The sequence below is a fragment of the Notamacropus eugenii genome, chromosome 1, assembly GCF_028372415.1.
Source record: "Notamacropus eugenii isolate mMacEug1 chromosome 1, mMacEug1.pri_v2, whole genome shotgun sequence".
Lineage (NCBI taxonomy): Eukaryota > Metazoa > Chordata > Mammalia > Diprotodontia > Macropodidae > Notamacropus > Notamacropus eugenii.
This window is the reverse complement of record NC_092872.1, coordinates 285,527,725-285,554,092: the sequence shown is the minus strand read 5'-3', so window position 1 is coordinate 285,554,092 and position 26,368 is coordinate 285,527,725. Positions and strand designations below refer to the sequence as shown.

General features: G+C 38.7%; 1 long non-coding RNA gene across 2 annotated transcripts in view; it reads left to right on the top strand.

The window, feature by feature from the left end:
• The window catches only part of LOC140517634 (uncharacterized), a 72,028-nt gene extending 47,857 nt beyond the window's left edge, over nt 1-24,171 (top strand). The window contains exons 4-6 of one of the 2 annotated variants that reach the window (XR_011971660.1): nt 3,578-4,008; nt 21,510-21,825; nt 22,506-24,171. This is a non-coding gene — a long non-coding RNA (uncharacterized lncRNA). The remainder of the gene's footprint in view (nt 1-3,577; nt 4,009-21,509; nt 21,826-22,505) is intronic. The other variant, XR_011971661.1, reaches the window with a different exon arrangement.
• The last annotated feature ends 2,197 nt before the right edge of the window (nt 24,172-26,368 follow it).

Below are 26,368 nucleotides of genomic sequence, written 5' to 3'. Positions count from 1 at the left end.
ATCTTTGGTTTCAAATGACATTAGAAGGGATTTGGACTTTGCAAGGTATGCAATGGGTAGCCATGGTCAGCTACTGAGCAGGAAAATACACATAGTTTAGGGAGATAAAATTTGTTCCAATATAATCGCTCCTACATTTGTAAAGAGCTTTCTTGTTTCAAAAGTAATGTTTCCCACTGATGCATTGTTGGTGGAGCTATGAACTGATCCAGCCATTGTGGAGAGTAATTTGGAACTATGCCCAAAAAGCTTTAAAACTCTGCATACCCTTTGACCCAGCAATACCACTTCTAGGGCTGTATCCCAAAGAAATTATAAAATGGGAAAAGGACCCACATGTACAAAAATATTTATAGCAACTCTTTTTGTGGTGACCAAGAAATGGAAACTGAGAGAATGCACATCAATTAGGAAATGATTAAATACGAATGTGAAAGAATGCCATTGTCCTATAAGAAAAGATGAGCAAGTAGATTTCAGAAAAACCTGGAAAGACTTATATGAACTGATGATGAATGAAGTGAACAGAACCAGGAGAACATTGTACACACTAACAACCACATTGTGTGATAACTGACTTTGATAGACTTATTTCTTGTCAGCAATGCAAAGATCTAAGTCAATTCCAAAAGACTTATGATGGAAAATGCTGTCCACATCCAGAGAAAAACTTTGGACTCTGAATGTGAATGGAAACATACTATTTACTCTCCTTTTCTTTTGTTATTTTGTTTCTTCTTTCTTATGATTCCTCCCATTAGTTATAATTCTTCTAATGTGAAAATATGTTTTATATGAATGTATAAGTAGAGCATATATCAAATTGCACATTATCTTGGAGAGGGGGGAGGAGAGAAAGGGGGATAAAATTAAAATTCAGAATCTTATGGAAGTGAATGTTGAAAACTAAAAAAAAAAAAAATAAGTAACTTTCCCAAAAGGGCCTAAGCTTTGGCCACAGACAAAAGTCTTTTTATAGTCCTAGAATCTCTTTTATAGACTGTCAATACCTGGTTGATTTTACACAATGTATTTTTTTTCCATCGGTCTCCAATCATTTCCACTTTTATATTTCCTATCACCCACTTTCAGCAAAACTGCCCTTTTCCTGGCAAACATATCAATATTTCACTTTTCAAAAACTTGCAAAATACATTACACACGTCATTTGAAGTGGGTGCTATCATTAAATCCAATTTACAAATGAGAAAACTGAGGCTAAGACACTTGGCCAAGGTCACATAGCTAATAAGTATTGTATGTTGGATCTGAATTCAAGTCTTCTTTCCAAGTCCGGAATTCCATTCACTGCACCACCTAGTGGCTTCTAGTAAGATTTTTTCATTCCTTTTTTCCCTGTATTTGGTCAATATCTGTTGAACAAATGAATGTTTCAGTTGATGTTGTGTGTGCACGTGTGTCTGAATCCATGCACTCATTTATAAGCTCAAATTCCTGGATGGCAAGAGCTGGTTCTTTTTGCCTGCTGCCCCTCACAGACTCCAGTGAATCACGTTTTCCACCCTCCCTGACAATGGTTTCAGGACCATGTCTGTCTGGTGTGTCAGTTTTTAACTTTCTTTTTACTTTTTGATCCCCTGAAAGAAGTCGAGTAGAGCCTCCCTATCGGGAAAGGAAGCTTTAGCCTTTTGTCATTCCTGTACTACAATGGATAGAATTCTCCTGTTGGGTAAACCTCACTTTCTTAATTGTTCCTGACATTTCACCCATTATTCCAAGAGATCCTCTGAGGACTTGAAATGAATAACAGAAGTTTCTGAGGAAAAATGAATTAAAATAAGAGAAACATAAATAGTAAGTCCCTTGAAATGATCCAGACTGTTGGAGAAATCTGCATTTTAAAATGAACTGCTCAAGTTTGAAAAATGATGTAATCAAGAACAATTTCTAAAAATAAATGATTTAATCACTGCAGCAACTAAGATTTGGGCTGATTTTTTCCCAACAGATATTCAAAACTAAACACCAGGAGCAATTAAAAAATGGTGGTCTTTGTGAAATCATTCCCAGGAAAAACCTTGGAGTGCATTCATTTGTTTCACTCTGGTCCACTGGACCATTCAGTTATTAGGAAGGAGCAGAAATCCTGCAGAGAAATTTGAAATACAACAGTAATTAACAATAGGGATAGATTAAAATTAAAATGAAAGGCAGTGGTCATCACACATTCAACAGAACATTGATGGGAGGAAAGTCCTTCAAAATTGACCCCAATGGAAACGTACTGAATGGTATCAGTATCATTGACTGAGAAGCATGGGAAACTGCATTGAAACAAAGACCACAGATCTAAACATGAGAGGAATCTCAAAGGAATCAAGTGTGATCTCTTCCTCTTACTGGTGAGGAAACTGAGATCCAGCAAGGATAAGTGACTTACTTAGTCTTACACAGATAGTGAGTCTCAGTGACTGAATTGAAACCATGTTCTCTCCCTTCAGAATCAGCATTCTCTTCACTGATATTTAATGTTTCCAAAAGACCTTACTTAATAGAAGGTACCTTTCCATTTCCTTTAAAAGCATAGTTGCACAATGCAAACACACAGACTCTACTTTGCTCCCTTTCATACACTTCTTCAATCTGTAGCCAACATCTATTCACTCTGCCTCCATGATATTTTGGACATCTGTGTCTTTCTCCCGGCCTTTTCCTTGCTTGAAACCCTAATCACCTCCCCTCTGGAGTATAGTACAACACTCTCCTGACCAATCACTTCTGAAAAAAAATCTACTTTCTCCCTTATATAATTCTTTTCCCAGCTGCCCAAATCATCTTGCGAAGGCATAGGACTGGCCATCTTGCTCCTCTGAACAAGACCCTTCAGTTGCTCCAAACACTTTAACCTTGAATTTAAGGCTTTCCCCAATCTAGTTCCAAGCTTCTTTCCCAGTCTTGCTCCTACACTCTATATTTCAGACAAACTGAGTGACTAGTTTTTATTTGATCTTGGCCTGCCATTCTATATCCCTTGCCCCAGAAGGAATTTCTCCTGTACTGTTTCTCAGACCCTGCTCTCCCTTCAAAGCTCAATTCAGGGGCTATATCTTCTTTAAAAGTTTCACATTGCACACATATTTATACTGTGCACACATGAATGTAAACAAACACACACAAGCTCATGCTCATACATATACTCGTTCACTCTGTGTCTCTGTCTTTCTATTTCTTTCTTTCCTATACACACATGCACACACACACACACAAACACATTTACTATTTGAAAGTGTTCTTTGCTTCCTCAGATAATCCTTGAATGAATGAATGGATGAAACAGCATTAATTGTTGATTTTCTGTGTGCCAAGGTGTGAGCTAAGAAAACAGGGATCTTTGTCTGCCTCTTTCCTGGACCTTAGCATCTTTTGCCTCTGGTTACGCTTTTCTGTAAAGAGACTTTTTTCATTCCCAGTTTAATGGAAGTTCTCTGCAGGCAAGATCTCCTCCATTTCCTGTGGCTAGGTCCCTACAATTGAACCGAAGACCTCACGTATAAAGAGGAAATAATGACTGACTAAAATTAATACTAAAGTAGACTCTCACTTTCTGCTTCCATAGGATAAATGTCAACAGAGGATGAGAAGAAAACTCATCTCATTGGAAACATGCAGTCCTCACAAGTGGAGCTTCCCCTCTGGGTTCACTGAGACTTTACAGACAAATGTTAAAGATTTATTGCAGATGAACATCAAACATGGTTTTACTACACTTCTCATTTGGATCAAACTGACACATTTTACATTCATTTTAGCCTAATGAGATCCTTTCACTCCACATTATATTCCAAGTGACCCTGTATGCTAAATTTGTGATATGCAACAAACCCATTGATATAACAAAGCCCCTCACTGATTATGGTCTGATTTTTTTTTTTTAAGAAACAGAGAAAAACAGTTTCATAAAATTCATAAATATTGAGAAAAGGAAGGCAGGAGCTGGTCCTTGGCCGATGTTGTCAATATCTACCTGTGTCCATGGCCTCATAGAAGGTGAGTTCCCACTGTTCTGTTCTTAGTTTCATCTCTCTTAGACAAAGATGATAATCTGAATATTCAACAGACCTGTCACATTTCAGAAATCCAAAATCCACTCTGGTAAAGCTACAGCTACAATGGTTAAGGAAGATATTTTCAATGGAATGTCACCTCTTTGCCCACAGTCAAACAAAGGACAGCGGAGGAGACTCTTGTGTACTGTGAGCTGTTATTTTTAAGTCTGTCTCATGCCACATTCTCATGGCATAATCCTCAGGCTTAGCAGGGCAGCGAGGGAAGTTTGGAGGCTGCTGCTGCAATGGCATGTAGGCACCATGACAAGGGAGAAGATGACCTTGAATGGAGGGGAAAGAAACCAGAAAATGTTAATTAAAATTCGAAGCGCTGTTTGAGGTGCTTATCATCTTGTTTACTGCGGAAGGTGTTGCTCCCTCCTGCATAATTAGGACTCATTTTACTTACTTTCAAGTCAGTAATTTTAAATATCACAAAGTTTTATCTTCCAACGAGAAGTAATTCATGATGGGCTTCTATGGAACTGCTTGATGTTTTAATCAATAACACCGACTCCCACTCTCAGCCCCTTCCTCCCCCAAAGTTGGTTATCATTCACTTGCCAAGTGGTTTTCTATATTGTGCACAGTGCCATGTTGGGCAAAGCACGGGAAACTGAAATGCTATTCAGCAACACTTTTCAGCTTCATTCTAGGTTTATGTAGTGGTGATTCTCACTCCTTTTTTAGTTCCCTTTGTCCAAGATTATCACCAACATCAGAAGACAACTATATCAGGATACCACAGTCTAGTCACACCCATGTGAACAAATTTCCTTTCCATTAATCCCTGAAGAAATCATACTAAGGTTTTGTTTTATTGCTTAAGAAATTAATCTCTCTCCTGTGCTATCATGTTATTTCACAGGCAACATCATAGAATCTCATGAGTAGAAGCTAATTCCATGTGTTTCTGGTTCAATCCTCAATAGAATAAGGATATAACATACCTGACAAGTGGTAACCATGCTGTGGCTTAAAAGTTTCCCATGGGAGGAAGGGGAGGTCCCGTGCCTTGGAAGGCATCACACTCCACTTTTTGACAATTGTAATTGTTAGAGCGTCAATGCTGACATCAAACCTAGACAGGTTTCTTTGTATCTTCCTTTTATCTCCCCTTTTTCTGTCTTTGGGGGTCAGGCAGAACAATGTGAACCCTATTTTGGAACCTGCCTTCCCCATGCAGCTCTATGTACATTTGAAACACATATGCCCTTGCTCCACATCCTGACCAAGTCTTCTTTAATTCAGGGGAACCATCCCTAATGATATAAACTGAGCTTTATCATCAAATATATTGATGAGGTACACTACCTACACATTGAAGTTCATCTTACTTTCCAATGGGTAATGCTTGGCGGATCTGAAAAACATCATCTGGATGAATGCTCTCCCAGCCTGCTGTCTATGATTGTTGTAAAGATGAAAGGAGATCATATATGGAAAGCACTCTTTGGATCCTAACGTGATAAACAAATATTAGCTGTGAATAATGTGGTTGTTATGATTGTCTTCATTATTATTGGACTTTTAGGGTCAGAGAGAAATCAGACAGTTAATGTTGAAAGGGACCATAGAGATCACATACAGTTCACAAAGAGATCACCTCATTTTGTAAAAGAGGGAATCAAGTTCTAGAGAAGGGATGAGATTTGCCCAATATCATCCAGATAACAAACACAACAACTAACATAGCTATTACTAGCTTACTATGTGCAGGTACTATGTACAATTATTCTCATTTGATCCTCACCACACCCTTGGGAGGTAGGTGCTATTATTATCTCCATTTTACAAAAGAAGAAACTGAGGCAAACAGAGGTTGAGTGACTTGCCCAGGGTCATACAGCTAGTAAGTGTCTGAGGTCCAATTTGAATTTGGGGCTTTTCCTGACTCTATGCCCCAGTGCTTTATCAACTGAGTCCCCTGGTTGACTTTAAATTAGGAAATAATAGATTTGAATACTAAACCAGTCTCAGAAACTTTTTCAGTGGTGTCATGCATAACATTTGTGAGTCTGACCTGCTCTTCACTCCCAGGTTTTTGAGGATTTTTTTCCTAATAGAAGGCATTGAGGGGGTTAAATATGCTACTGTAAATAAAGAAATTGGATGGTTTATGCTCAAAATATCAACATTGTCTTTTCTCACCATGAACAGGTAAATAGGAGAATCACTACAAAATATCAGCACAAGTATTTCCTTTTAGGATTGCAAAATGGTGATCTGAAAGACATATGTCATAGGTTTAAGGTTTAAAAGACAACCCAGAAAGATCATGGTTACTGTCAAAGAGCATCTTTAATTTGTTTTCTTAAATTATCTGAACTGAAACTGAAACTGAATTTGATGACTTGGCTCTGGGTGGGGTAGGATGGGGCACTATGTGACAGCTAAGAGCTGGGATGCCTAAGTCACATTCCTAAGTCTGACTCACCATTGTTGAGAGGAGATGAGTTATCTTGTCATAAACATCTGGAAAAGAAGTAATAGGGAAAATAAAGCAAGACTATTCTGCAAGATGGTGGAATCCCACATTGACTGATTTTCCAGGGAGGAAAGATGAGTTGCACTCTGAGTATCAATAGAGACTCCTTGGAAAGGAGCAGGAACTCAAGGAAGAGGAGAGTTTTATCAATTACTACTGGCTTTGTATGGTTCCAAAAGGTCCAATGGGGTTAATTAATCTCCAGAATAACTTATTGGACTTGGCCAAATAGGATTCCAGATTAGGAATATTCTCTCTGGCAACTCATGTTTTCCATTCTCATTTACTATAATCACATAAGAGACTTATTACCCATTACTGAAGTAGAGAAAAAGAAGTAACTCTTGAGAAGTTTCCAGAAAAGTACAAGTTACTTACAAGAGGAGTAGAAAATTCTACAGCTATATTCCAAAACTTTAACACCTGTAAACATCACCAGATATCAGCCAGAGTGCCACTGGTGGGTAGGATTTAACAAAAAATAATAGTATGCACTGTTCTTCCCCCACTAAGGTCATCAAGGATGAGGCCCTTCTCCATTTACACCTGTGAGACACTCATCTTCAACTATTTTCTCCTTGGTCTCTGACATGGGCTTCTGAAAAACAAAGGTGGTAAAGAAAATACTTTTCTGAAATGATTAGGATAGGTTTGACAAACTCACCTTGTGGTGATCATTAAGTGAAAAAAAATAAAAACATAATAAAATATATATGTATGTGAATATAGAAATATACTTACAGTTTCATAAGTGTGTATGTTATCTCTATTTCTATCCATCTATCTATTAGGCAGTCACATGTCACAATGGGTAGAGTGCTGAGCCTAGAGTTAGGAAGTCTCGTCTTCCTGAGTTCAAATCTGGCCTCAGACACTTGCTAGCTATGCGAATCTGAGCAAGTCACTTGACACTATTTGTCTTAGTTTCCTCGTCTGTAAAATGAGGTAGAGAAGAAAAAAGCAAACCACTCCAACTATCCAACAAGAAAGCCCCAAATAGGATCATGAAAAGCTGAACATGATTGAAAATGACTGAATAACAACAATCTATCTATCTATTTATCTATCTATCATCTATCTATCCATCCATCCATCCATCTATCTATCTATCTATCTATCTATCTATCTATCTATCTATCATCTCTCTACAGCAGAAAGAGAAAATGTGTAAATATCTGTTTTACTGGATAAAGTTAGTTAAATTCTATAGAAAAGGAAAAATAAAACTAGAAATGATCCTCTAAAGTCTAAACCAAATCAAAACAGACTTTAATATTTGGTGCTTCCAACGTGAAAATGGTCTTAGAGGAGGATGTTAGTATATATGGATCAAGTTTCAAACACCAAAGACCAGCTCACAGAAAAAGTCAAAACCTTACTCCTATATATTATAATGGCTGGAATAAAGTCAGCAGTATGTGGACTTCTGATAAAAATCACTGCCTTAAAAAAAGAGAGAGGGAGGAAAGGAGAAAGAGAGAAGGTGGAAAAAGGAGGGAAAAGGAAGGGAAGAAGAGGAAGAAGAAGGAGAAGGAGAAAGAGGAGAAAGAGTGAGAGAGGGACAGGGAGAAGAAGGAGGAAAAGGAGAAGGAAAAGAAGAAGACAACAAAGAAGAAGAAGAAGAAGAAGAAGAAGAAGAAGAAGAAGAAGGAAAAGGAGGAGGAGGAGGAGGAAGAGGAGGAGGAGGAAGAGGAGGAGGAGGAGAAGAAGATGAAGATGAAGAAAAAGAAGGAGAAGAAGAAGGAGGAGAAAGAGGAGAAGAAAAAGAAGAAAAAGGAGGAGGAAAAAGGACAAAAAAAGAGAAAATAGAATTTTACCACATTTTCCACATAGAAAATTATTAGTAATGTGAGAGTAATCATATCAGAATCAACTGTCTATGGAAATCAGACCATCAACACATCAATGATCAAAATGCTTTTCAAAGCAGAACATTAAAGATGAGAAGAGACAACCTGAACATTCCTAATGATTTCAACCACAATTATTGACATAAGCCATCTTTGTTCAAAAATAGGAAGTGGAAGAAATGAAAAAAAAATACATCCTTATCTTTGAAGTTTAACTGATGTAAAGTTGCAGCCACAAGTAAGGGGTCAGAGGATCCAAGAACCTAGCATCTCCAGGAAACTCCATGTCTTTGCCACTTAAAGGAGTGAAGAAGCCAAACCCAATCCTGCTTTGGAATTCATTCACCTGTAAAATCATATGGAAAAGAGCAATCAAAGACTGATTGTTGCAACCTAAAGACAGAACATAAAGCAGCTGAAGTGAGAACAAGGTTAAAAAAAGCAGACGTGCACCATAAGAAGGCTCTGTCACTGTTTCTCAATCATTAATGATAAAGAATCCACTTTTGGATTTCAAGGGGTCAATTCCTGATGGAAGCATTTGAAGCAGCTGAGAAAAGAGAAGTTGAACAAGCCTGAGAACCCATGAGCAAGGAGTCTGTGCTGTGTGCATCCATGCTTGGGACTTCATCTGGGTAAGGAGTTCCTAGTGAAGAATTGAGCCCTAGGCTTTTAATCTTGGAGACCATGATGCCTCTCATGCATGTGCATTTATGTGTGTATAAGTTTGCAGAGTATATGTCTATATGTCTGTCTATATATTTTATTTTATATAAATATATATTACTATAATATATATATATTATATGTTTTATTTTTAATTTAATCTTTTTTGTATTTATTTGGTGTTTAATTTTTCTCTGGTCACATGTGAAAATAATTTTAAACATTTGTTTTTGAAGCTTTGAATAACGCATTTTTCCCCTTCCTCCACTTCCAACCCCTCTCCATTGAGAAGGCATATAGTTTATATACGTTCACTTATGCAAAACATATCGATAAAAGTCATAATGTGAAAGAAAACATAGACAAAAATAAGTTTAAAAAGTGAAACAAGTTGCTCTAAGCTGTACTCTCTCTCTCTTTATGTATATGACACATATATTATATATACATACATATACATATATGTGTGTGTGTTTGTACTACAACAAATCCTAGAAAGTGGCTCAATATTTTTGTGTCTACATACCTAAAATTCCATAGGGTTACAAACAATTACTATATTTTACGTAATTATTATTGCAGATAGCAGGGTTTCTAATACATCTGCCCGTGTCATGGGATTCATTATTTACAATAACAGCAACTAGCTAAATAAACACATATAATATTCAGACCTTTGAATTTCTCATTTTAGAGCACTCTCATTATGGAATTTCTCTCCTAAGGCAGATCAGCCACCACTTAGTAAAATGTAGATTTCAGGACTTGCCTGGGGTTCCTGAGAAGTGGAGTGATTTACCCAGGATCCTGCAGGTGACCTAAATGTCAGAGATGGGATTTGAACACATCTCTCAGACTTCAGATTGTCCCTCTCTCCTGTCAACCACACTATCTGTACCATGTGATCTGTACCATGGGCCATCTCTCAACTAGGCCGTGGTACACCTCTGACCTATTAGTATACTGATGGATAATTTCATCCTTTGCTTTCTTGAACTGTAATCTCCTTAAGGCCTAAAGGATTCTGGCATGACAGAACCAGAAGAAAAACTGAAAGAATGCTTAATCCAAGCCATTTACTATAAAGATGAGAAAATGATAAGAGTTGACAATTATATCATACTCCAGAGTTTGCAATGCGCTTGACATATCTTGTACATAGTTCAATTGGTTCTCACCCTAACCTTGTGAAGAAGGGATTGCAGCTATTTTTACTGCTCATTTCTCAGATGAAAAAACTTAGTCAAGAATATAATGGCAGTTTTCCTTGACAATTTCATGGAAGATGATGTCAAGGATCTTTTTTAGATCATGGATTTCAGGTAGTCCCATAATTTTTGAATTGTCTCTCCTGGATCTATTTTCCAGGTCAGTTGTTTTTCCAATGAGATGTTTCATATTATCTTCCATTTTTTCATCCTTTTGGTTTTCTTTTGTAATTTCTTGGTTTCTCATAAAGTCATTAGCTTCCATCTGTTCCATTCTAATTTTTAAAAATTATTTTCTCCAGTGAGCTTTTGAACCTCCTTTTCCATTTGGCTAATTCTGCTCATTATTTATTTTTTTTTAAATTTATTTATTTAAGTTTTCAACATTCATTTTCACAAGATTTTGGGTTCCAAATGTTCTCCCTATTTCTCCCCTCTCCCCACCCTAAAACACCAAGCATTCTAATTACCCCTATCACCAACCTGCCTTCACTTCTAGTATCCCTCCTTTCCCTTATCCCCATCTTCTCTTTTGTCCTGCAGGGCAAGAAAACTTTCTATACCCCATTACCTGTATTTCTTATTTCCTAGTTGCAAGAACAATACTCAACAGTTTTTCCTAAAACTTTGAGTTTCAACTTCTCTTCCTCCCTCCCTCTCCACCCATTCCCTTTGAGAGGGCAAACAATTCAATATAGGCCATATCTGTGAAGTTTTGCAAATGACTTCCATAAAGTCATGTTGTGTAAGACTAACTATGTTTCCCTCCATCCTATCCTGCCCCCCATTGCTTCTGTTCTCTCTTTGGATCCTGTCCCTCCCCAAGAGTGTTGACTTCAAATAGCTCCCTTTTCCCACTACCCTCCCTTCCATCATCCCCCCGACCCTGCTTATCCCCTTCTCTCCCACTTTCCTGTATTGTAAGACAGGTTTTCATACCAAAATGAGTGTGCATTTTATTCCTTCCTTTAGTCGAATTGATGAGAGCATGCTTCATGTTTTTCTCTCACCTCCCCACTTTTTCTCTCCACTGAAAAGTCTTTTGCTTCCCTCTTTTATGAGAGATAATTTGCCCCATTTGATTTTTCCCTTTCTCCTACCAATATATTTCTCTCTCACCCCTTAATTTCATTTTTTAAAGATATGATCCCATCCTATTCAATTCACTCTGTGCTCTGTGTGTGTGTGTGTGTGTGTGTGTGTATGTGTGTAATTCCACCCACTATCCAGATAATGAAAAGTTTCAAGAGTTACAAATATTGTATTTCTATGTAGGAATGTAAACAGTTCAACTTTAGTAAGTCCCTTATGACTTCTCTTTGCTGTTAACCTTTTCATGTTTCTCTTCATTCTTGTGTTTCAAAGTCAAATTTTCTTTTCAGCTCTGGTCTTTTCATCAAGAATGCTTGAAAGTCCTCAATTTCATTGAAAGACCATTTTTTCCCTTGAAGTATTACACTCAATTTTGCTGGGTAGGTGATTCATGGTTTTAGTCCTAGTTCTTTTGACTTCTGGAATATCATATTCCATGCCCTTCAATCCCTTAATGTAGAAGCTGCTAGATCTTGTGTTATCCTGATTGTATGTCCACAGTTCTTGAATTGTTTCTTTCTAGCTGCTTGCAATATTTTCTCCTTGACCAGGGAACTCTGAAATTTGGCCATAATGTTCCTTGGGCTTTCTCTTTTTGGATCTCTTTCAGGTGGTGATCAGTGGATTCCTTGAACACTTATTTTGCCCTCTGGTTCTAGAATATCAAGGCAGTTTTCCTTGATAATTTCATGAAAGATGATTTCTAGGCTCTTTTTTTGATCATGGCTTTCAGGTAGTCCCATAATTTTTAAATTATCTCTCCTGAATCTATTTTCTAGGTCAGTTGTTTTTCCAATGAGATATTCCACATTATCTTCCATTTTTTCATTCTTTTAGTTTTGTTTTGTGATTTCTTCATTTGTCATAAAATCATTAGCCTCCATCTGTTCCATTCTAATTTTGAAAGAACTATTTTCTTCAGTGAGCTTTTGAATCTCCTTTTCCATTTGACTAATTCTGCTTTTTAAAGTATTCTTCTCCTCATTGCCTTTTTGAACCTCTTTTGCCACTTGAGTTAGCCTATTTTTCAAGGTGTTATTTTCTTCAGCATTTTTTGGGTCTCCTTTAGTAAGGTGTTGACCTGCTCTTCATGCTTTTCTTGCATCTCTCATTTCTTTACCCAGTTTTTCCTCCACCTCTCTTAACTTGATTTTCAAAATCCTTTTTGAGCTCTTCCACGGCCTGAGCCCATTGAATATTTATTTTGGATGTCTGGGATACAGAAGCCTTGACGTTTATGTCTTTCCCTGATGGTAAGCATTGTTCTTCCTCATGTGAAAGGATGGGAGAAGATATCTGTTCACCAAGAAAGTAACCTTCTATTGTCTTATTTTTTTTTCACTTTTTTGGGCATTTTCCCAACCAGTTACTTGATTTTTGGGTCTTTTGTCAAGAGTAGGGTGTACTCTGGGAATCTGTAAGATCTCAGTTCCTCTAAGGTGGCACAATCAAGCCTGTACACTGGTTTGGGATCAGGAAGAGATTTTTGTGCCCAGAATCTTAGCAGTTACCTCTCCACAGCCACCTGGCCTCCAGTTCTGCCAAGTTAGCACTGGGGGCTGATTTTCAGATAAGCTGGAAGGGCAGGGCTGCCATTCAGTGTGACATAAAGATCAGTTCCCTCAGGGCCTTTACACAGGGCTGAGGTACTATTCAGCTCCTCAGCACCCCCAGGGGTTTTTACGATACAACAATGGATGCAGGCAGCTGTACAGCTGTTGTGGGAACTGCTGCTGCCTGCCCAATGTGGCCCCTGTGGGCTACTACCTGAGGCTAGAGCTATGGAAAGGCCCTTCTCCCTTCCCAGCCAGCTGAAAAAATCCCATCACTGACTTTTGGAGCTTGTGAGTTGAGGGATCTGTGGACCCATTGCTACTGGGACTGTGGATTCCACAACTGGAGATTCTGCCCCCAATGCCTCCTCCTCCCAGAGCCCTAATTCTACTTTTTAAAGCTTTCTTCTCCTTGTTGACTTTTTGGACCTCTTTTGCCAATTCAGTTAGCCTATTTTTAAAGGTATTATTTTCTTCAGCATTTTTTTCGGTCTCCTTTAGCAAGCCATTGACTCATTTTTCATGATTTTCTTGCATTGCTCTCATTTCTCTTCCCAATTTTTCCTCTACCTCTCTTACTTGATTTTCAAAATCCTTTTTGAGTTCTTCCATGGTCTGGGATGATTGCATATTTAGTTTGGAGGTTTTGTATGTAGAAGGCTTGACTTTTATGTCTTTCCCTGATGATAAACATTGTTCTTCCTCATTTGAAAGGACAGGAGAGAGTACCTGTTCACCAAGGAAGTAACATTCTACAGTCTTATTTTTTCCCCTTTTTGGGCATTTTCCCAACCAGTAACTTGACTTTTGAGTTCTTTGTCAAGAATAGGGCATACTAGATGGCAGAGTAGAAAGATATACATATGCTAGCTCCGAACCCACAGCCCAAAAAATACCTGTAAAGAATAACTCCCAACAAATTCTGGAGCAGCAGAAGCCACAGAACAATGGAGCAGAGGAGATTTCTGTTCCAGAGAGACCTGAAAAACTGACCCAAAAGGTCCGTCACACACCAGACCCAGAGCAGAGCCCAGCCCTGCTTTGGCTGTGCGATACTGAGAGGAGCAGAACTGAGCAGGCTTCAGAAACAGAATCTCCAGCAGCCACACAGGTCCCTCCACCCACAGGTGCCAAGGGTCAGTGAGAGTGTCCTTTCAGCTCATTGAGAGGGGAGTGCAGTGTCCCCATAACTCAGGTCCCCTTGGGAGGCAGCAGCAGAGGCAGCAGCAGAAGGGGCTCCCAAAGCAGATAGGAGCTCGGATCCACTGTTGAAGGTCTCCTCATAAACCCCCTGAGGGAACTGATCCCTGTTTGGTGGCCCTGCCCCCACCTGAGCACCTGAACTTAATTTCACACTGAATAGCCGCCCCACGCCCGGCTAAAACCCTGAGGCTGGGAAGCAGCATTTGAATCTCAGACCCCAAGCACTAGCTGGGTGGATCTAGAGGTGAGGTGGGTGTGGAGAAGAAACTCAGAGGTGAAGTAACTGGCTGGGAAAATGCCCAGAAAGGGGGAAAAAAAATAAGATCATAGAAGGTTACTTTCTTGGTGAAGAGATATCTCCTCCCATCCTTTCAGATAAGGAAGAACAATGTTTATCATCAGGAAAAGACATGGAAATCAAGGCTTCTGTATCCCAAACATCCAAAATAAATACTCAATGGGCTCAGGCCATGGAAGAGGACAAAAAGGATTTTGAAAATCAAATAAGAGAGGTAGAGGAAAAAGTGGGAAGAGAAATGAGAGAGATGCAAGAAAAGCATGAAAAGCAGGTCAACCCCTAACTAAAGGAGACCCAAAAAATGCTGAAGAAAATAACACCTTGAAAAATAGGCTAACTCAATTGGCAAAAGAGGTTCAAAAAGCCAATGAGGAGAAGAATCCTTTAAAAAGCAGAATTAGCGAAATGGAAAAGGAGGTTCAAAAGTTCACTGAAGAAAATAGTTCTTTCAAAATTAGAATGGAAAAGATGGAGGCTAATGATTTTATGAGAAATGAAGAAATCACAAAACAAAACTAAAAGAATGAAAAAATGGAAGATAATGTGGAATATCTCATTGGAAAAACAACTGACCTAGAAAATAGATCCAGCAGAGACAACTTAAAAATTATGGGACTACTTGAAAGCCATGATCAAAAAAAGAGCCTAGAAATCATCTTTCATGAAATTATCAAGGAAAACTGCCTTGATATTCTAGAACCAGAGGGCAAAATAAGTATTCAAAGAATCAACTAATCCCTGCCTGAAAGAGATCCAAAAAGAGAAACTCCTAGGAACATTGTGGCCAAATTCCAAAGTTTACTGGTTGAGGAGAAAATATTGCAAACAGCTAGAAAGAAACAATTCAAGTACTGTGGAAATACAATCAGGATAACACAAGATCTAGTAGCTTCTACATTAAGGGATGGAAGGGTATGGAACATGATATTCCAGAAGTCAAAGGAACTAGGACTAAAACCAAGAATCACCTACCCAGCAAAACTGAGTATAATACTTCAGGGGAAAAAATGGTCTTTCAGTGAAATTGAGGACTTTCAAGCATTCTTGATGAAAAGACCAGAGCTGAAAAGAAAATTTGACTTTGAAACACAAGAATGAAGAGAAGCATGAAAAGGTAAACAGAAAAGAGAAGTCATAAGCGACTTACTAAAGTTGAACTGTTTACATTCTTACATGGAAAGACAATATTTGTACCTCTTGAAACTTTTCAGTATCTGGGTAGTTGGTGGGATTACATACATACCCACACACACACACACACAGACACACACACACACACAGACAGAGAGCACAGAGTGAATTGAAGAGGATGGGATCATATTTCAAAAAAATGAAATTAAGGGGTAAGAGAGAAATATATTGAGAGGAGAAAGGGAGAAATGGAATGGAGCAAATTATCTCTCATAAAAGAGGCAAGTAAACGACTTTTTAGTTGAGGGAAAAAGAAGGGAGGTGAGAGAAAAACATGAAGTTTACTCTCATCACATTCGACTAAAGGAAGGAATAAAATGCACACTCATTTTGGTATGAAAACCTATCTTACAATACAGGAAAGTGGGGAGAAGGGGATAAGCAGGGTGGGGGGGATGATGGAACTGAGGGCAGTGGGAGGAGGGAGCAATTTGAAGTCAACACTCTTGGGGAGGGACAGGATCAAATGAGAGAATAGAAGAAATGGGAGGCAGGATAGGATGGAGGGAAATATAATTGGTCTTACACAACACATCTATTATGGAAGTCATTTGCAAAACTACACAGATGTGGCCTATATTGAATTGCTTGCCTTTGAAAGGGAATGGGTGGAGAGGGAGGGATGAAGAGAAGTTGGAACTCAAAGTATTAGAAACAACTGTCAAGTACTGTTCTTGCTACTAGGAAATAAGAAATACAGGTAATGGGGTATAGAAAGTTATCTGGCCCTACAGGACAAAAGAGAAGATGGGGACAAAGGAAGGGAGGGATGATAGAAGAGAGGGCAGAATGGTGATAGAGGCAATTAGAATGCTCGGTTTTTTTTCGGGTGGGGGGAGGGGAGAAATGGGGAGAAAATTTGGATCCCAAAATTTTGTGAAAATGAATGCTAAATGTTAAATAAATAGATTTTTTAAAAAAGAGCTGCTATTAAAAAAATAAAAATAATAATAAAATAAAGAGTAGAGCATAGTCTAGGGACCTGTAAGTTCTCAATTCCTCCAGGGTTGCACATCAAGGGAGAGGAGTTTACTCTCTTGCCTGGCTCATGGACTACCTGAAAGCCATGATAAAAAAAAGAACCTAGACATCATCTTTCATGAAATTATCAAAGAAAACTGCCCAGATATTCTAGAACCACAGAACAAAGTAAATATTGAAAGAATCCACTGATCACCTCCTGAAAGAGATCCAAAAGGAGAAACTCCTAGTAATATTGTAACCAAATTCCACAGTTCCCAGGTCAAGGAGAAAATATTGCAAGTAGCTAGAAAGAAACAATTCTAGTGTTGTGGAAATACAATCAGGATAACACAAGATTTAGCAACTTCTACATTAAGGGATTGAAGGGCATGGAATATGATATTCTAAAAGTCAAATAAAATAGGATTAAAACCAAGAATCACTTACCCAGCAAAACTGAGTGCAACACTTCAGGGGCAAAAATTGTCTTTCAATGAAATAGAAGATTTTAAAATATTCATGGTGAAAAGACAAGGGCTGAAAAGAAAATTCATCTTTCAAACACAAGAATCAAGAGAAGCATAAAAAGGTATACAGGAAAGAGAAATCACAAGGGACTTACTAAAGTTAAACTGTTTACATCCCTACATGTCAAGATAATATTTGTAACTCTTGAAACTTTTCTTGATATCTGGGTAGTAGGAGGGATTATACACACACACACACACACACACAAACACAAGCACACACACAGATATGTCCATATGTGTATATATATATATATGTATATACATATGTGTGTGTGTGTGTGTGTGTATAGAGAGAGAGAGAGAGAGACAGACAGACAGACAGACAGAGAGCACAAGGTGAGCTGAATAGGAAGGGATCATATCTATAAAAATAAAATTAAGAGGTGAGAATGGAATATATTGGAAGGAGAAAGGGAGAAATGGAATGAGGCAAATTATCTCTCATGAAAGAGGCAAGAAAAAACTTTTCCAATGGAGAGGAAAAGAGGGGAAGTGAGAGGGAAAAAGTGAAGCTTATTCTCATCACATTTGGCTTAAGGAAGGAATAACATGCATCTTAATTTGGTATGAAAACTTATCTTACACTACAGGAAAGTAGGGGAGAAGGGAATAAGCAGGGTGTGGGGGGATGATGGAAAGGAAGGCAAATGGGAGGACAGAACAATTAGAAGTAAACACTCTTAGGGAGGGACAAGGTCAAAAGAGAGAAGAGAAGAAATGGGGAGACAGGATAAGATGGAGGGAAATACAGTTAGTCTTACACAACACAACTATTATGGAAGTCATTTGCAAAACTACACATATATAGCCTATATTGAGTTGCTTGCCTTCTCATTGGGGATGGGTGGGGAGGGAGGAAGGAAGAGAAGTTGGAACTCAAAGTTTTAGGAACAAATGTTAAGAATTGTTTTTATGTACAACTGGGAAATAAGAAATTCAGGGAATGGGGTAGAGAAATTTATCTTGCCCTCCAGTACAAGAGAGAAGATAGGGATAAGGGAAGGGAGGGTTGTTAGTAGGTAGGGCAATGTGGTGGAAGGGACAATAAAAATGAAAGGTGTTTTGGGGTGAGGGGAAGGGACAGATGGGGAGAAAATTTGGAACTCAAAATTTTATGTAAATGAATGCTGGAAACAAAGTAAATAAATAAAAATTATGAGAGAAATCTGAAAAAAAAAAGAAAAAACTGAGTCATATGGAAGTTGGCCACTTACTACCTGAGTGATTATGAATAAGCAAGTCACTTCAGCTCTTTGGAATTATTTCTTCTTTGGTAAAATGAAGTTGTTGGCCCCTTTTATTTGTCACATTCTTTGATTGTGTGGACAAGTCTTTTCTCTTGAGAATAAGGCGCTCTGCTCATAAAGATCGGGTATTATGTCAACCTCTCCAGTTTCTCTAACCCCAGTATGAAATCTAACTTCTTCTGAAACATCTCAGCTAGATATCCAAGATAAATTATTAGCCCCTCTGGGATACTGGAAGCATATGGAGAATGTTGCACATTCATAACAATCAGCATTATCAAACTCAAGTGGAGATGCCTCCTGGATATTTACCAAATAGCCTTGCTTGGTGCTGTTCCATCCACATTCACTCATCTAGTTCCCTTACGAATTTTGTTGGTGGGCTGGTAAGACACTATGACTGAGGTCAACTTCCTGAATTTTGGGGGGGCCAGGCCTGGGACCTCAGCCTCGTCAGCCATGTTCATTGCTCCAAGGGCTAAGATAAAGTGGTCCCAGGTCTGCCAGTCTCAAGTATTGGGCTTTCAAAGGCAATGGAAAGGGTCAAGTGTACCAGAATATGGACTAGAAGAACAGCTCTTGCTTGCAAGCAGATACTAGCTAGGCATTCATTTACATTCCCTGCTCCTTGGCTTTCTCCCCACCAAAGTCAGTTTGCTAAAACAGGCTGTGAACAGATGAGGGGGAGAGAACTTACCCATATCGGAGCTTAAAGATTGTTTGTTGAATTGAACTGAACTGAATTCTTTCAAAGTCAGTGCTCTGCTTCCTTCTGCAAACATCCACCCCAGCCTCTTCACCAAACCCTTGTGCTTAGAATAATATTAGTCTTGAGGCAACTTTTGAAAAAATAACTGACCTTACCCAGTGGGCTAATCTGTCGGATGCTTTCAAACATGGAGAAACCGTTCTCTATCTTTCTTTTTTTTCCAACACTCATTCATGTAATTCAATGCCAACCTTGAGATAAAGAAATAGATCAGGAATAGTGGAAAAGGTCAGCACTTTAAAACCAAAGGCAATGATCTTGGTTGAAGTCAATTTGGGAGATTTTATGCTATTTTATAATTGTTGGGAATCACTTTTCCCCAATAACAGTCTCTGTCCCTTTCTCTGTCTCTCTATCTCTGCTTCTGTCTGTCTGCCTCACATTTTTTTTTAACAATAAGTATTTTTTAATTATTTTATTTGTTTTCAGTGTTCTACAGTCACTTTCATTCACCTTTTTTTTTTTAATGTACTCTTGAGTGGGGTTAGCTGCTTCATTGATGAATAGTAGATTAGCTGTCAGACTTTTGTCTTTGCTATTTCTGATTCAGGTTTCTGACGTAAGGTTCACGGTTTACAAAGGACCTGGCTTATGGTTAGTTATATTTCACTTTTTTCTCGTAAACACTTTAGGTAACAGGCAGGTGCACAGTCTCATATCACACATGGATGCAGAGAGAATGAATCAAAGGGTATTGTTTTTGAGCAACAAAAGCAGGTGACAAAGGGGACAGAAAGGCAGTGTTAGGACCAAAGAAGGCTGTTCTAGACCTCTTGACACTAAGAACAATCTTCCACCTTCCTGCTGTTTTCCCCTTCCTGCTATTTCTGCCGCTCCCAAGCACAGCTACATTGTCATCATTACATCTTTCAAGAACAAGTTGGGATGATTTACATGACCACGGGGACACATCAGGACCTTCCTGGCTCCCCCAATAGCCAGTGATGGCCTCTCTCAAAAGAAAATTCCTGACCCAAGCATGACACCTAAGCTGATTGCCCTCAATATGTAAGTGATTGCTCACTTGGATGGCAATGGTGATTGGTTGGGGTGACTGGTGTAAAATAGATCTCACAAAGAAGTCTCCATTTAAAACTATGCATTAGTATATTATTGATTAAAACAATGGTCTAAGGAGGCCATGTTGGGAGATCAGGCTCTGTATGCACCAATCTCTTCCCTCTGTTCCATAGCCCTTGGCTGCATTTTTCTCCCAGACCAATTATCTCACATTCATGAGCTTTGAGACCCAAAAGATACCAGAGGAGAATGTGGTAAAAGACATTAAAATGAATCTATCAGCCCTTACTAGGTGGCAGCCCAAAGTTCATGACTTACTGTTGGAGGATACATGGTATAGTGAACTTATATATAGAGTAGTCTAAGAAAGCAGAGTTAGATGTTGGGATATTTTAGGTATATTGTTGTTAGTGGGTCATATCTACCTCTTCATGACCCCATTGAGGGTTTTCTTGGCAAAGATCTTAGAGTGGTTTGCCATTTCCTTCTCCAGGTCAATTTCCAGATGAGAAAACTGTGCAAACAAGGTGGAGTGACTTGCCTGGGATCACACAGCTAGTAAGCATCTGAGCCCAGATTTGAACTCAGGTCTTCCTGATTCCAGGCCAGTGCTCTATCTACTATGCCACACTCCTGCCCTTTAGTGATATTAGAGATAATCTAATTCAACCTCCTCATTTTACCAAATAAAATAAAATAAAAGGGAAACTGTGGCCCTGTAGAGATGAAATGTAGAAAAGTCCAAACCTTCCAAGCAGTTGAATTAAGCCTTGCTGATTGAAGATCCAGGGTTGTTCCCACTTCATCATGCAGCCCTTTTCTCTGTCTCTGTTACTCAGCGTCTATCTCTAGCTGTTTCTTTTTCTTTCTCTGTTTATCTCTATCTCTGCCTTTATCTCTCTCTGACTCTGTCTTTCTGTCCCTGTCTGTCTCTCTCTTTCCTTTTCTTCCTCCTCTCTCTCGGTCTCAAATGAGATACTTGTAAAGCACTCAGCACAGTGCCTCACACATACTGTCCCTAATAAATACTTCTCTCCTCCTTCCTCTATCTCTCTGTATTAATGCACACATAAAAATAATGCAGACATACAAACACACATGAACACAACTTCAACTGATATTAATAAGAGCAATGGATTTGGAAACAAACATCTGAGCTCAAATTCTCACCCTGTTATTTTTACATATGACACCTTGGACAAGACACTGGAAATTTGATTAATTTTTTCTTAGATAAGTGAGTGGCTCACATCAAATTGTTTATATGACCCCACCTAAATCTTGACATGCTTTAGGAAGAAATAATACAATGTATGTGTGTATATATTTTTTGTGTATATGATAATGTTTTTATTGTTTTGCAGTTGAGAAGTCTTAAGTGAAAAGAGCAGTAAAGATATGTATCCAAGTTTGCACATACAGGAAATGGCAAAGCTGGAACTCTAACCTACATTATCTACTTTCAAGTTCATCCATAAATGGCATGAACATGTGCATCAAGCTCAACACAGAATTGAAAGGAGTTGAGCCTTGGAAGTTTGGGATTGGAAGTTCTGAAAGTGAGGAAGGAGAACATTTCAGAACTGGCCAGTACAAAAGCACCATGGTGGAAGATGGAGGACTGAATTCAGAAAAAAAAAAAGGTAGCCTCTTCTGATGGAAAGACAGAGTGAGTAAAGGGTAGGTGTGTGTAATAATTTTGAGAAAATAGGCTGATGACAGATTGTGAAAGGATTTATATGTTGATGTCAGAAATTTGTAGGTTTCATCTACAGGGTACCATAGAAGGATTATGAATGGTTGGGTGACATGGTGAACCTCAATTACTAGGAAAATGACTTTGGCAGTTGCATAAAAAATGAATTGGAGAGAGAGGAAAGGCTGGAATCTGGGAGTCCATTGTAGGAGACTATTAAAATAACCCATATGAGAAATATTGTGGGTGTGTGAGGGAAAGAAGGGGACAAATGATGGTAAGATTAAGGTAACAAGACTTGGCAACTGATTGATTATGGCATATAGAGATACAGGAAGACTCAAGAATAACTTCAATGTTGTCAACCTGGGTGACTGGAAGGTTTATGTTATTATCAGAGTGGTATCTGCAAATATCAGCAACAGCAGAATCTTCTAATCTCCAAGGAGTCTTGTTGGATTGTCCTCTGGCAAAGTCATCCTCCATGATGGAAACAAACACCTTGGATAATCATTTACCCTCCTGTGTATGCCTCACCTGACATAAATCACTGATATTTATAACTATACTTCTATCTTGATCCAACTGTATCTCTGTCTCTGCCTCTATCATCATCTCTTTGAATCTAGAAATATTCCAAATATATCTATTGTCTCTTTTTCAGACTATGGTAAGATTAGGGGAACCAGATTGTTTTAGCACAAATGAAGATAAGTAGTGAAGACTACAAAAACCATTGTCTTGCCTTGTGAAGGAATAATACTGTAAGTATTGCTTTATGTAATGTAGCATCATTCTATGTATTTTGGAGATTCTAGAAAATGAGGGAGGAAATATCCTGCAGATTGGAGAAAAAATGATTGTGACTGTAATGCCTACAGCCTCAATCTCCTGGCTGGAATGAGATTCTTCCACCAGCTGCTCTGCCAATCTCTCTGTCCTCCAGCACACCTGTGGCCTCAAATTCCAGCTGATTCCTTGGATACCTTGCAAGCAAAGGAGGACAAAATTAAGAACTGCAAAATCATGTTTAATGAGTTTTCATTTTGCCTCCAAATGGTTCATATGGTACAGTTACAAAGGAAGCTAGCTCTCCATAGTCCCAGGGAGGGCAAGATTAAAACCAGTGTCTTGTTCCATAGTGAAGTTCTTCTCTACAGGAATTTTCTGAGCTCACAGAAATTTTCCCATTATAAAAGCTGAACAAGAGCTCTAAAGGCAGTCAAGGGAAAATCCACCAAGTCTTGGGTGAGGTAGGAATTTTGGATGTTGTTAGTATTTCATGGAAATACACATATAGGATAATATTTCAATTCTCTTTTTTTTGGCCAGGCTATCTCAGCTTCAGGAGCAATATTGCAAAACTGGAGCACAGCATCAAGACAGAATCACACTGGAGAGTTTTATCCAAACACTCTCAAAGTTATATTACATTCTCAGTGAGGCAGTGATCAGATGATGCTGTCTCAGGAATCAAACACCCTTCAGCAATCTTGGAGCTCCCTAGGTGCCTAGGGCCACCTCCAGATTTGCAATAAAAGCTATAGAAAAATGAAAGAAAAAATAAAAGAAGAGAAAAGGAAAGGAAAGGAAGAAAGAGAAGGGAAAGAAGCAGCAAGGAAGGAAAGGGGAGGGAAAGGAAAGGAAGGGAAGGGGAGGAAAGAGAAGAGAAAGGAAGGGAAATAAACATTTGCATACCTCTGAAAAGGTGGCTGAGGTTTGATATTGTGTATGGAGTCAAAGAATTGGGTGTTTTATGCCATGTAAAATCATTTTCCTTACCCTCATTTCTGCAGAAATTATCCAAAGAACCAAGACAGCTTCAGGTACTTAGATCAGTCAGTTGGCTAATGCCTAGGCTGCTCTACCATATTCAAACCCTTTTGATCTTTCTATAATCACAGGATCATGAATTTAGGACTAGCAGGATATCAGAGTTAATCTAATTTTATGGGTTAAGGGATGAAGATGGGACTAAGGACCTGACAAAAATGTAGAGTTGGGACTGCCCATGAAATGGCTGATTTGCAATACCACCTCCAATACATACTACTGTTTTGACTTTGGGCAAGTCATTTCACCTCACTGTGATTCAGTTACTTTATCTGTGAAATGGGAATAAAAATCATTTCCACTATCTAATAGAAACACTGTGAGGATCAGATAATGAAATGTAGCAAGCATTTTGTAAATATTAAAACATTATTATAATTATTATTATATTTTAGTGACCCTGATTGGAGCCAAGTTTATTGATAAAAGCAAATGTAAATACATCTCACCTTGTAATATATACTTAGTTCATGGGTGTACAACTCATCACACTGTGCTGTTCCTGACTTGGTGTCAAATGTCCTTGAAATTTAGTTATATATTTTCTTATAATTTTCTTATAGTAATTTTATATTACTTATAATTTTCTTATTTATAAATTACTTATAATTACTTACTTATAAATTACTTTCTTATAAATTTCTTATAATTTTCTTATAGTAAAACCAGGTTAACAGGATGTCGGAATTTGAAGGGACTTTAGAGCATAGAACTTCGGAGTGAGGAGGGATGTTAGAATCCAGATCATAGGATGCCATAACTGGGAGTGGGGGCAACCTTAGAACATGCAATAGCAGGGATGGATCACCCTTAGAACAAAGATTCTTTGATCTGATCTAGCATGTAGAATAGAAAATGTCAGAGCTAGGAGGCACCTCAGAACATAGAATGTTAGTACTGAGAGGGCCCTGGATGGGTCATTGGAATATGGAATATAAACTGTGAGAGGGACCTTAGAAGAGAGAACACAAAATGGAAGTGCTGTGAAGGACACCTAGGATTTGCTTTTTTCTTCTTTTATTGGACTGAGCATCAAGAAGTATGTTACCATTTCATTCTTGGGACACTCCAAGAAAAAAAAAATTAAATAATCCTAAAAAAGAAGCAGGCAAGCAAACAAAGCCCTTTGCTAAGGAAGGGACCTTGAATTTAGATAAACCAACAGATGCTTGAGGGGAGGGAAAGAGTTAAGATCAGAGGGTAAGAGTCCTGATCTATTTGCAATACATTTTCATGGCCTGAAACAGCTTCACGTGGTTGGTGACATTTGGGCCACAATGGGGAGAATTTTGGAGAGCAAGAGAGGTCAGGTGGGTGTCTGGGGAGACAAACACTGGGAAAAACTTGAAAATCAGTGCAGTTAAGCAGGAAAGCATCTGATTTTTTTTTCTTTTCTTTTTTGCTTTTGAATCCACAGGAAATCTGTGTATGCTTTTATACTTAGTTCCTGTGAACAGGAGAGACTGGAGCAGAACAAAGTTGAAAGACAATTAGGGAGACTGGAGGCCCAAGAAGAGAGGTTGTGTCCCGGAGGGTAGTGGGGATGGAAGAACATGTCAGCCATCCCTTGACCCAGCTCTCAAAGGGTTCTTTGATTATCCTATCATAGCCCTAAAAAAGAGTCCTGTCTTGTAGTCTTTACCTTTTACCAAAGAATATCAGCAAGGACCCCAATATACACAGGAGGGCCTGTGTACAGGTTCTTTGATCGACTTTTCTAAAAAGAAAGCAACTTTTGAGAGGTCAACAAAATACTTTAGTCAGGCACATATATCATTCACTTAGTTGAGAGGAAAAAGTCACCACCTTGAACTTCAAGAGAAAATATGGAGAAATAAAAACCAAGAGATAGGGTTTCCAACTGTCTGACCATAAACAATACATACATCACAGATCAACAGATAGATTCATCTGTCTGACCATACATGTACAGTTAGCAGAGAGAGAAGCACCAACATCTGGGTTTTCAAAGCTGGGGGGTGGTGCTCCTTAGGGGCTTCACAGAGTCTCCTCCGGCCTAATAAATACTTCCAGTGAGTAATCCCCAAAACAAAACCCCATCTCAAAGTATATGTACGCTTTTCAGAGACAGGACCTCATTAGAAATTAACAAAAGGTGTGGGCCTTACAACAATAACAACAAACTCACCTAATCAAGTTTCCCTTAATGGACAGTCCCATTAATGGGTGAGGAAGATCTTTAACTCTCATTAGTATTACACAAACCTAGACTGGAGGGGAGCTCACCTGTGCTCCTCATCTTGGTCTCAAAGACACAACCCCCCAGACCTTCCATTTGTTGCCTCTCAGCAGCACATATCCACATTTCCAGAGGATGGTGAAGGTCTCCACTTCCAGGAAAGATTTAGCCTGGTCCTTGATGACCTTCTTTTCTCATGTTCTTGGTGAACTTCATGCCAGAAGTGCTCCAGGCATGCCACGAATTTCCTCCAAATCTCAGGATTGGAAGGGACATAAGAGAGTCTAATCCATGCTCCCAGAATTCTCACTATAACAAATCCAACACATGTTTGTTCAGGCTGTCTCTGAAGGCATGCAAAGAGAGGAAGCCCATCCATTCCCCAAGTAGGGTGTTTCCCTTTGGAACTATTCTCATTGGTAGGGAACTGTGTTCGCTTCTCCATGATTCCTCTGATCCTGGCTCTTTGCATCTTTCTGGGGCCAAGCAGAAAA